Source organism: Schistocerca americana, chromosome 2, assembly GCF_021461395.2.
Source record: "Schistocerca americana isolate TAMUIC-IGC-003095 chromosome 2, iqSchAmer2.1, whole genome shotgun sequence".
NCBI classification, from domain to species: Eukaryota; Metazoa; Arthropoda; class Insecta; order Orthoptera; family Acrididae; genus Schistocerca; species Schistocerca americana.
The window spans coordinates 870,237,692-870,250,022 of NC_060120.1; positions in this window are offsets into that span (position 1 = coordinate 870,237,692).

Consider the following 12,331-nt stretch of genomic DNA (forward strand, 5'->3'; position numbering starts at 1 on the left):
CAGAGCCTCCATGCGCTGAAGATTGTCAGATAAAATAACCCCCAGGACTTTATGCTGCTGCACAACACAACCAATTTCGTCGCCCATGGCTCATCCGTGGAGTAAAGGGGAGCAAAACAGTCTTGTGAACATTCACAATGGCCCCCGTCGCCTTCTCAAATTGCCGGAGAACAGAGTACAGATTATCTACATCTGCCGGCCGACCCAAGAACACTCCAAGATCGTCGGCATAAGCCCGGCAAGTAAGACGATCTTCCCCAAGTTAGATACCCGGACACTCGTGGCAGATAGACCGCAGCAGCGGGTCGAGCGCCAAAGCGTAAATTGTCATAGACAATGGGCAACCTTGTCTGACCGAGCGAATAAGACGTGTAGGTGGACTGAGGGACCCGTTGACGATGACGCTCGACGTAGCATTGCGCAAAAAGCTCTGAACCACGTGTGTAAACTTAAGGCCTAATCCCACTGCAACCATCACACGCCGTAAATAGGCATGCCCAACCCTGTCAAATGCATTCTGGAAATCGACTAACATAATCGCTGCCGACCGAACCCTGTTGCCGCGTACAAAACCGATATAGTCCCTATAGGCCAGAACGGCATCAAAAATATTCCTGTCACGCACAGCACACGTCTGATGTTCACTGATAACGCGCGGCATGACTTGCCGCAGTCTGTGCGCGACGCACCTCGCCATGATCTTATAATCCGCGTTCAACAGAGTGATCGGTCGAACAGTGTGTATATTCGGCGTCGATTTTGATTTCGGAATGAGCGTTATGCACTCGACTGCAAATTCCCGTGGTAGAGGGGCACCATTAAGAACTTCATTGGCGATAGCAGTTAAAGTATCGCGTAAAAGGCTAAAAAGCTGCAAATAAAATTCAGCGGGAATGCCGTCCATTCCGGGAGATTTCCCCCTAGGACTTCGCTTGACAGCTTCGTGCAAGTCGTCGGACGTAAAAGCCTCATTGGTATGGACACGGTCTGTGCGACTTAAAACAAGAGGAATCCCCTGTAAAAGACGATGCAGCGCAGCGGGATCATCAACATCTTGAAAGAGAGACTCAAAATGTTCAAAATGGCTCTGAGCACTATGGGACTTAACATCTGTGGTCATCAGTCCCCTAGAACTTAGAACTACTTAAACCTAACTAACCTAAGGACATCACACACATCCATGCCCGAGGCAGGATTCGAACCTGCGACCGTAGCAGTCTCGCGGTTCCGGACTGAGCGCCTAGAACCGCTAGACCACCGCGGCCGGCGACTCAAAATGTGCGTGGATTTACCACTCAATCGTCACCCTGTCGGAAGTCTTTGTTCCATCCCGAGTGATCCACGCATCAAAGGCCAACCGTTCACGTATCTTCCGCTCTCTGTTGAGATGATATATAGAGAGCGGCTCCCCGTCCACGGCACCCACAGGCTGGCTCCGTGTAACTGGCCCTCTACTCTTCCGCCGCAGATCGGACAAGAGTTCGGCCTTAAATTGTTTGAAAATGGGAAGAAGATGCGGCTGGGCCGTGACCTGTCGGGCGAGGTCCTTCAAACAGCTCTGATAAAATTGTGACGTCGAGCGACGCCAGTGCGCTGCTTCGCGGCTAAAATTAATTAAAAAGGTCCGGACTGCAGGTTTGGCAATGCCAATCCACCACTCGAGGACGCTACTGTCACCGGTTTTAGTCTTCAAAAGTTTGTGCCACATATCAGCAAAGGACTGCGTAAAATGAGAGTCGGCTAGCAGGCTGCAGTTAAACTTCCATAGATTTTTGCGGTAGGAAGGCCTAGAAATGGGAAGGAAAAGTTCACAATAATAACTGTAGTGATCTGAAAAAATAACTGGGCTGATCTCAGATCTAGTTACTGGGGCTGCCAGTGACGATGACGCATAAATCCGATCGAGCCGGCTGTGCCCCGTTGGATAAAAATAGGTATACTGGGTTTCAACTGGGTGGAGCATTCGCCACGTGTCCTTGAGATTAAAGCTGGTGAGGAGCGTACGGAGTTCCTGACACTTGTTGGGGCGCGGCTCCTGGTGGTGGTGGTGGTGGTTGTTGGATGTTTAAGGGGGACTAAACAGCGAAGGTCATCAGTCCCCCATTCCAAAATCAGGCGAGCCCAAAATCGATGGAGAAGGGAAAAATCAAAGGGGGAGGAGACGACCCCCCAGGCGCTAAAAGAACACAAATGCAGCAACAAACACTACAGACAAGAACATAATAGAGGAACACCAGACAGAAAGAAACAGAAGAAAGGAAGATGGCCGGAGACTGGTTGACTGACCACGAGAACAAAAATGGGAAAGAGTCAACCATCTCACGGCACACCAGAACAGCAACAGACACAAGGACAAAAGACACAGAAAGGGAAAGGCGCAGGACCTCCCTAAATCGAACCATAAAACGGACTACCACGGATAAAATTTAAAACGTCATCAGCCATGGAGGCATCGTCGGATAAAACCAAAGCCAAAGTGCCCGGGAGATTAAAAGATTGCCGGAGTGTGCGCAGTCGAGGACACTCCAGCAAAATGTGGCCGACCGACAGCCGGGACCCACACTGACACAAGGGGGGATCCTCCTGACGTAACAGATGGCCATGCGTCAGGTATGTATGGCCGATGCACAGCCGACACAGGATGACCGAGTCCCTGCGAGAAGCCCGCAGGGAGGAACGCCACACATCGGTCGTCCCCTTGACAGCCCGTAGTTTATTCGGGGCTGTCATGCCACGCCACTCAGCAGCCCACATTCCAATCAGCTTACGGCGCAACACCAGCTGCTGGTCGCGAGCCGTAAGGCCGATCTCCAAAGCCGGGGCGTCGATCGCCCCTTTGGCCAGCCTGTCTACACGTTCGTTCCCTGGGATGCCAACATGACCGGGCGTCCAAACCAAGACCACCAAACGACCAGAACGGGCAATGGCGGAAACAGTCTCCTGAATGGAGGACACCAGAGGAGGGGAGGGATAGCAGCGGTCGATGGCCTGAAGGCTGCTCAGGGAGTCACTGCAGATCACGATGGACCTACCTGAGCAGAAACGCATATGCTCCAGAGCGCGCAATATCGCCACCAGCTCTGCAGTAAAAATACTGCAGCCAGCCGGCAAGGAGCGTTGCTCAACATGGGCAGCGTGGGCAAAAGCGTAGGCAGTGCGACCATCAACCAGGGAACCATCCGTGTAGACAGGCTCACAGCGCGGAAATGATTCGAGGAGCGCAAGAAAACGGCGACGGAGGGCCACAGGTGGAACCGAGTCCTTAGGTCCCTGTGCCAAATCCAGATGGACGGACGGCAGGGACAAACACCAGGGAGGCGTAGGTGTACGGACCCGGAAGGGAGGCAGAAGAGGGAATGACCTCAGTTCTGACAGCAGGGACTGGACACGGACAGCTATGGAAAGCCCAGACCTAGGTCGCCGTTCGGGCAGATGGAGGACCATGGCAGGGAAAAGCAGGCGACGATTGGGATGGCCTGGCGAGCAATGGACGTGGACAGCATAGTCGGCGAGCAGACGATGGCGGCGAATCCGCAGCGGGGGAACCCCGGCCTCCACCAGTAGACTATCCACAGCACTAGTGCGAAAAGCGCCAGTTGCAAGCCGAACCCCACAGTGGTGTATGGGGTCTAACAACTTCAACACTGAGGGTGACGCAGACCCATAGGCCAGGCTCCCATAATCAAGCCGGGACTGCACAAGGGCTCTGTACAACCGCAGCAGCGTGCAGCGATCTGCACCCCAAGACCTGTGGCTAAGGCAGCGGAGGGCGTTGAGGTGCCGCCAGCATTTTTGCTTCAGCTGAGTAACATGAGGAACCCATGTGAGCCGGGCATCAAACACGAGTCCCAAGAAGCGGCAAGTGTCCACCACTTCAAGCAGGTGGTCGTCGAGGTAAAGTGCAGGATGAGGGTGGACCGTCCGACGCCTGCAGAAGTGCATTACTCGAGTCTTGGCAGCAGAGAACTGAAAGCCATGAGTCAGAGCCCATGATGCTGCCTTGCGAATGGCGACTTGCAGCCTGCGTTCGGCGACTCCCGTAGTCGTGGAGCTAAATGAGATCCAAAAGTCGTCGGCATACAAAGAAGGAGACACCGACGACCCCACTGCTGCTGCCAGACCATTAATGGCCACTAGAAATAACGAGACGCTCAACACCGAGCCCTGCGGGACCCCATTTTCCTGTATATAAGAGGAACTAGAGGTGGCACCGACTTGCACCCGGAAAGAGCGGCGCAATAAATAGCTTTGAAGAAAAGCCGGGAGCCGACCACGAAGACCCCACTCATGCAACGTGGCGAGGATGTGATGCCTCCATGTGGTGTCATACGCCTTCCGCAGATCGAAAAATACAGCAACAAGGTGCTGACGTCGGGCAAAAGCCGTACGGACAGCAGATTCCAGCCGCACCAAATTGTCCACTGCAGACCGGCCCCGACGGAAGCCACCCTGAGATGGAGCGAGGAGACCGCGCGACTCAAGGACCCAACACAAACGCCGCCCCACCATACGTTCGAGCAATTTGCACAAAACGTTGGTGAGGGTAATGGGACGATAGCTGTCCACCGCCAGTGGGTCCGCACCGGGCTTCACGATGGGGACAATAAGACCCTCTCGCCATTGCGACGGGAACACGCCCTCGCTCCAAATGCGGTTAAAGATGGTGAGGATGTGTCTCTGGCAGTCCCTGGAGAGATGCTTCAGCATCTGCGCGTGGATGCAGTCCGGTCCTGGTGCAGTATCAGGGCAATCGGCGAGGGCAGCGAGTAGTTCCCTCTCGCTGAAAGGAGCATTGTAAGTTTCATAATGACGCGTGTGGAATGAGAACGTCGTCCGCTCGGCTCGCTCCTTTAGAGAGCGAAAGGCGGGGGGATAGGAAGCAGTCGCAGAGCTCTGAGCAAAGTGCGCGGCTAGCCTTTCAGCAATGGCGGCAGCGTCCGTGCAGACAGCGCCGTCCAGAGAGAGCCCAGGGACACCCATAGGGGTCTGATATCCATAAATCCGCCGGATCCGGGACCACACGTGCGAGGACGAGACACGGGAGCCCAGGGAGGAGACGTACCTCTCCCAGCACTCCTGCTTACGCCGTGCAATAAGACGACGGGCGAAGGCACGGAGCCTCTTAAAGGCGATGAGGGTCTCCAGAGACGGGTGCCGCCTATGACGCTGGAGAGCCCGCCTACGGTCGCGAATAGCCTCAGCAATCTCCGGCGACCACCAGAGGACAGCCTTCCGCCGAGGGAGGCCAGAGGAACGGGGGATGGCAGCCTCGGCCGCTGAAATGATGGACGTGGTTAAAACACTGACCACCTCGTCAATGTCACCCTGTGGGGGAGACGCAATGGTGACAGCGGAAGTAAAAGCTGGCCAGTCAGCCCTGTGGAGAGCCCAGCGGGGCAAGCGCCGAGAAGAATGACACTGTGGCAGGGACAAATAGATGGGAAAATGGTCACTACCACACAGGTCAGGATGCACCCTCCAGTGGAGGGATGGGACAAGTCCAGGGCTGCAAATAGAGAGATCGATGGCCGAGAACGAGCCATGGGCCACACTGAAATGCGTGGGAGCACCGGTGTTCAAGAGGCTAAGGTCGAGCTGAGCCAACACATGCTCCACGGCCCGACCACGATCATCGGAGACAGTCCCACCCCATAGAGGGTTGTGGGCATTGAAATCGCCCAGCAGCAGAAAAGGTGGCGGCAGTTGTGCTATCAGAGCAGCCAGCACATGCTGCGCGACAGTACCATCAGGTGGAAGGTAAATACTGCAGACGGTAATGGCCTGGGGCGTCCACACCCGAACAGCGACAGCCTCTAAAGCTGTTTGTAGAGGCACAAACTCGCTGTGAAGGAAGTTCAGGACATATATGCAGACGCCACCAGACACCCTTGCATAAGCTGCCCGGTTCTTAAAATAACCCCGATAGCCACGGAGGGCGGGGGTTCGCATTGCTGGAAACCAAGTTTCCTGCAGAGCAATGCAAAGGAAAGGATGACGGCTGATAAGGTGGCGGAGCTCAGCTAGATGGTGGAAGAAACCGCTGCAGTTCCACTGGAGGATGTTATTAGCCATGGATGGGAAAGGCGTGAAGGGACTGGGGAGGCAGATTACGCCTCCGGGGCCCCTGCTGCTATGGAGTCACCACCTGGACAACAGCCATCTACTGCATCCGAGGGACTGGCGAGATCCATGTCCTCAGCGGACGCCAGAATCTCCACCTCATCCTCAGACGCAGAGCTTGTAGGAAGCGGTGGAATGGGTGCCACCGCAATGTCGGTAGCCTTGGGGAGTTTCTTCTTCTGCTGCTTCTCGCGCTGTGCCGTTGGTGGCGCAGGCTGGGAGGGTGCAACTGGGTCGGTCTCAGGGACAGACGACGACCGTGTGTCCCTACGACCAGGGACTGGCGGTTGTTTAAGCCACTTGCGGCTGTCGGCCTTTGTACCAGACGGAACTTGGGAAGGGAGGTCCCCAAGGGACCCCTTCCTTACGAGAGTAGCCGAAGAAGTCTTACGCTTCTCCGGCTGGGAAGGGGGGACTGATGTCCCCGATGGTTGGGGGGGTGTTGCTCCTGAAGTAGATGGAGCAGGAGCAACAGGAGGTTTAGTGCCCCCCACCATCAAGGGGGCAGGTGTGGGACTTCGACTCTGAGAGCTGCCTGGAGCGGAGGGAATTGTAGAGGGAGTGACAGTTGCGGCATAAGAAGTTGTCATGCGCACCGGATGAAGCCGATCATATTTCCGCTTCGCCTCAGTGTACGTCAGGCGGTCGAGAGTCTTTATTTCCATGATCTTCCGCTCCTTCTGCAGAATCGGACAGTCTGGCGAGCAAGGCGGATGGTGCGCACCACAGTTCACACAGATTGGAGGCGGCGCACAGGGATGATCAGGATGGGAAGGTCGACCGCAATCGCGACAGACGAGGTCGGACGCACAGCGTGAAGACATGTGGCCGAACTTCCAACACTTGAAGCACTGCATCGGGGGAGGGATATACGGCTTGACATCACAACGGTACACCATCACCTTGACCTTCTCAGGTAACGTGTCACCCTCGAAGGCCAAGATGAAGGCACCGGTGGCAACTTGACGATCCCTCGGACCCCGGTGGACGCGCCGGACGAAATGGACACCTCGGCGCTCCAAGTTGGCGCGCAGCTCGTCGTCGGACTGTAAAAGCAGATCCCTGTGAAAGATAATGCCCTGGACCATGTTCAGACTCTTATGGGGCGTGATAGTGACAGATACATCCCCCAGCTTAGTACAAGCGAGCAAGGCCCGCGACTGGGCGGAGGATGCCGTTTTTATCAACACCGATCCGGACCGCATCTTGGACAAGCCCTCCACCTCCCCAAACTTGTCCTCTAAATGCTCTACAAAGAACTGAGGCTTCACGGACATAAAAGATGCCCCGTCAGCTCTGGTACAGACGAGATACCGGGGCGAGTATCTTTCGCTCTCATTCATAGCCCTTCGTTCCTCCCATGGTGTGGCCAGGGAGGGGAACGATTTGGGGTCATACACATTAGCCTTGAATTGAGCTTTGGAACGCTTAGAGACTGCTGACGGCTGGCCGCCAGCAAGAGATGATGTACCACGCTTCATTGCGGGTCATCCGCCCTGATGCCACCTACTCCGACCAAGGGCCCTCCCCACGGGCGCCACCCAGCCACAGCAAAGGCCACCTGGCAGGATGGCCATTGCCGGGAGTCCTGATGCCCCAGGGAGATGGGCATCTACTCCTTGGCATACGTGGGGAGTGAACGGCGCAGGCATCAGTAGAGCGATCCCTGTGTTGTCAGGGGGCTACAACCAAGAGGGTACATGGCGACCCCACCACAACGGACTGGCTACCGTGCTGGATCTTAGGTGCAAAAATGGCCAAGGTCGTCGTCACAGTTAAAAGAAACACTGCAGAGTGCAGCGTGGTAATCGCCCAAGAGATCGAAAACGAGCGGGACACCATTGCAACGACGAGAAAGACGGCTATAGGTCTAATTGCACGAAGGATACAGTGCACCATGTAAGGTGCCCTTCCCCAATTGGCTCGCTCTTCGGAATAATTTAGATAGATGGAGGTCAAACCCGAGAGGGGACCATCACATAAGGCCGGAACGTTTGAGACTCCTTTTAGTCGCCTCTTACGACAGGCAGGAATACTGCGGGCCTATTCTAACCCCCGAACCTGCAGGGGGACGCGGCTCCTGGTCGCGATCATCAGAGACCGCATTAAAATCACCGCCTAAAATTAAATGAGCGGAGTTCCGATGCAAAACTTCACACAGCTCCTGACCATAAAAGAGCCGCCGCGCCGCGTAGTCGCTGCCGGAGGGAGCATAAACATTAAGAAACACGACGCAATAGCGCGGCCAGTAGGTAGACACTCAATATTCGTGACAGTGAGCCCGGGGCATACTAAAATAGCGGTGCCGGTGACATCGGCTGACACCACATTATCCAAAATAACGTAGTCACACAAATCGGTTAGAAGCATCAGAGCCTCACGTGTCACTTCTTGCAAAAAGGCGACACGGCAACGGGTTTCACATAGAAGAGTGTTTAAGGCAGAGACCTTATGCGGACTACGCATTTTGTTGACATTAACGGTAAGAATGTGCCACCGACGCGTGTCAGGAACCATACACAACGCAAGGAACAACAAATGCAGTGTTCACAAGAAGCGAGGCAGTAGCGCTGCGAAGATAACGCGGATTGTGGACAAGATCGGCGAAAATGGCATACCGACAGGTGGAACGTAGCATACATAGAATACGCACGAAAGAAGGGTCCACAATAACGGTCACAACGGCGCCGCCAAAGCAAAGCAACATGTGAACATGAACGGTGAAAATGATCCACCGCAGGCTACCGAACACCAGACACAGTTAAAACACTAACAATTAAGTACATACAATAAGAGGTGCCTCGGCACAGCTAGGTCGACGCAGTCGAGCGACAGGATCGGTAAAAAACAAACCGCCGACGCCATAGGTTGGTTGGTTGGTTGGTTTGGGGGATTAAAGGGACCAGACTGCCATGGTCATCGGTCCCTTTTTCCAAAGACAAAGAACACCCACAGAGAATAAAAACAAGGAACAGAAGAGATCACAGACGAGACAGAACAAGAGATACTGAGACAAAGACAAGACAAGACAAAACAAACTAAAACCACACAGAGTGTGACGGTGGTTGGCCGACCATAGACAGAAAAAAGGAAAGGCCAACCACGTAGAAACACATTAAAAAAAAAAAAAAAAAAAAAAAAAAAAAAAAAAAAAAAAAAAAAAAAAAACAGTGTAAAACCATAGGCCAAAGGCCAGAGTCAACACAAAACAATAAAATAAAACAGAAACACTCAGAGTAAATGATAAAATCCCCCTGCCCGAATAAAACGTAAAACTAAGTCAGCCATAGTGGAGTCGTCTGTTAAAAGGGCAGGGAGCGTAGCAGGCAGCGCAAATGTCTGCCTGACCACAGCTAAAAGGGGGCAGGCCAGCAAAATGTGGGCCACTGTCAAAGCTGCCCCACAGCAACATAGAGGAGGGTCCTCCCGGCGCAGTAAATAACCGTGTGTTAGCCGGGAGTGGCCAATGCGGAGCCGACAAAGGACGACGGAGTCCCTGCGGTTGGCTCGCATGGATGACCGCCACACAGCCGTCGTCTCCTTGACAGCACGGAGTTTATTGGACATTGTCAGTTCGCGCCATTCATCGTCCCATAGCGCCAAGATTTTGCGGCGGAAGACTGCCCGCAAATCAGTTTCTGGGAGGCCAAGGTCCAGAGATGGCTTGCTGGTGGCCTCTTTCGCCAGGCGGTCAACATGTTCGTTACCCGGGATACCGACATGACCAGGGGTCCACACAAAGACCACAGAGCGGCCGCAACAGGCAAGAGTATGCAGAGACTCGTGGATAGCCATCACCAGACGAGAACGAGGGAAACACTGGTCGAGAGCTCGTAAACCGCTCAGGGAATCGCTACAGATAACGAAGGACTCACCTGAGCAGGAGCGGATATACTCTAGGGCACGAAAGATGGCGACCAATTCAGCAGTGTAAACGCTGCAGCCATCCTGCAAGGAACGTTGTTCGGAACGGTCCCCTAGAGTGAGCGCATACCCGACACGACCAGCAACCATCGAACCGTCAGTGTAGACAACACCAGAGCCCTGATACGTGGCCAGGATAGAATAAAAGCGGCGGCGGAAGGCCTCTGGAGGGACTGAGTCCTTCGGGCCCTGTACCAGGTCCAGCCGAAGGCAAGGGCGACGAACACACCATGGGGGTGTATGCAAAGTAGCCCGGAAAGTAGGTGGAACAGTGAAAACCTGAAGCCCAGAGAGAAGCTCCTTGACGCGGACCGCTATTGTACAACCAGACCGGGGCCGACCATCTGGCAGATGGACGACCGATCGCGGGAACAGGAGACGATAATTTGGATGCCCGGGCGAGCTGAGAACATGGGCAGCATAAGCGGCCAGCAAACGTTGGCGTCGGAACCGCAGGGGAGGGACACCTGCCTCCACGAGTAAGCTGTCCACAGGGCTGGTGCGGAAAGCACCAGTGGCAAGGCGTATCCCGCTGTGGAGAATTGGGTCCAGCACCCGCAACGCAGACGGGGAGGCTGAGCCATATGCCAGGCACCCATAATCCAGACGGGACTGAATTAACGCCTGGTAGAGCCGTAGCAGGGTAGAGCGGTCGGCTCCCCAGCGGGTGTGGCTCAAACACCGGAGTGCATTGAGATGCCGCCAACACGTCTGTTTGAGCTGCCGGATATGAGGCAGCCAAGTCAACCGGGCATCGAAAACCACCCCCAAAAACCTGTGGGTCTCCACCACAGCAAGGAGTTCGTCGGCAAGATAAAGCCGCGGCTCAGGATGGACTGTTCGGCGCCGGCAGAAATGCATAACGCAGGTCTTGGCTGCCGAAAACTGAAAGCCATGCGCTACAGCCCAAGACTGCGCCTTACGGATAGCGCCCTGTAGCTGACGTTCAACAGCTGCAATGCCAGTAGAGCTGTAATAAAGGCAGAAGTCGTCAGCATACAGGGAAGCGGAGACAGAATTTCCCACGGCCGCAGCAAGCCCGTTAATGGCTATTAAAAACAGACAGACACTTAAAACAGAGCCCTGTGGCACACCGTTCTCCTGGACGTGGGAGGAACTATACGAGGCCGCGACTTGCACGCGGAAGGTACGACACAACAGAAAATTGCGGATAAAAATCGGCAGAGGACCCCGAAGACCCCATCCATGAAGCGTAGAAAGAATGTGATGACGCCATGTCGTATCGTACGCCTTCCGCATGTCGAAAAAGACAGCGACCAGGTGCTGACGGCGGGCAAAGGCAGTACGGATGGCAGTCTCCAGGCTCACCAGATTGTCGGTGGCGGAGCGGCCTTTACGGAACCCACCCTGAGACGGAGCCAGAAGGCCCCGAGACTCCAGTACCCAATGCAAGCGCCGGCTCACCATCCGTTCGAGAAGCTTGCACATAACGTTGGTGAGGCTAATGGGACGGTAGCTGTCCACCTCCAGAGGGGTCTTTCCAGGTTTCAAAACGGGGATGACAATGCCTTCCCGCCATTGCGACGGAAACTCCCCCTCGACCCAAAGACGGTTGTAAAGATCGAGAAGGCGCCGCTGGCAGTCCACTGAAAGATGTTTCAGCATTTGACAGTGGATGCCATCTGGCCCAGGAGCGGTATCAGGGCAAGCAGCGAGGGCACTGCGAAATTCCCACTCACTGAATGGAGCATTGTAAGATTCTGGGTGGTTGGTGCGAAACGAAAGGCTCCGACGTTCCATCCGCTCTTTAATGGAGCGGAAGGCCTGGGGGTAATTCGCAGAAGCGGAACTCAAAGCAAAATGCTCTGCTAAGCGATTTGCAATGACGTCGGAGTCAGTACAAACTGCTCCATTCAGTGAGAGCGCAGGGACGCTGACAGGTGGCCGATAGCCGTAGACGCGTCGAATCTTGGCCCAGACCTGCGATGGAGAGACATGGAGGCCAATTGTGGACACATACCGCTCCCAGCACTCCTTCTTGCCTTGGCGGATAAGGAGGCGGGCCCGCGCACGCAGCCGTTTGAAGGCGATAAGGTGGTCGAGGGAGGGGTGTCGCTTGTGACGCTGGAGCGCCCGCCGGCGATCTTTAATTGCTTCAGCGATCTCAGGCGACCACCAAGGCACAGCCTTCCGCCGAGGGGACCCACAGGAATGGGGAATGGCAGATTCGGCGGCAGTAACGATGCCGGTGGTGACCGATTGAACCACCGCATCAATGTCATCGGTAGGGAGAGGCTCAAAAGCGGCAGTGGAGGAGAACAAGTCC